Source organism: Sycon ciliatum, chromosome 5, assembly GCF_964019385.1.
Source record: "Sycon ciliatum chromosome 5, ocSycCili1.1, whole genome shotgun sequence".
Classification (NCBI taxonomy): domain Eukaryota; kingdom Metazoa; phylum Porifera; class Calcarea; order Leucosolenida; family Sycettidae; genus Sycon; species Sycon ciliatum.
In genome coordinates this window covers 6,635,524-6,636,123 of record NC_088647.1, presented here as the reverse complement: position 1 = coordinate 6,636,123, position 600 = coordinate 6,635,524, and positions in this window count along the sequence as shown.

Genomic DNA, 600 nt, shown 5'->3' with positions numbered 1-600 from the left:
GCCTTAACTTCCCCTTTAATCAAGGTTAATCTGATACTTAATCTGCGGACAGAACTGTTTCCTAATATGTATGGACAGAGTACAATGCAAATATGTATGCCACAGAGTACAATGAAGCAAACATGCTCCTGCTCTTGTAGCAGTTGAGCACTCTTGCGTGGGGTAGTGCCTTTGCTGTTTGCGTTATGCAGAGCTCACTGACTTGTCAGTTTGAGCACTCTGGCAAGGTACGTTCGGGCCTGATTGGAAATTTTTATTTCCATTGCTATCAGGTTCGGCCTCATTTTCTCTGTGCTGCGCTGATGAGTTCAAAAAGAACGAAACAGCATGCTGTCCGCAGATTGAGTATTTCGCTCCTGCTCTTGTAGCAGTTGAGCACTCTTGCGTGGGGTAGTGCCTTTGCTGTTTGCGTTATGCAGAGCTCACTGACTTGTCAGTTTGAGCACTCTGGCAAGGTACGTTCGGGCCTGATTGGAAATTTTTATTTCCATTGCTATCAGGTTCGGCCTCATTTTCTCTGTGCTGCGCTGATGAGTTCAAAAAGAACGAAACAACATGCTGTCCGCAGATTGAGTATAATTATTTTATATAATTATTAGC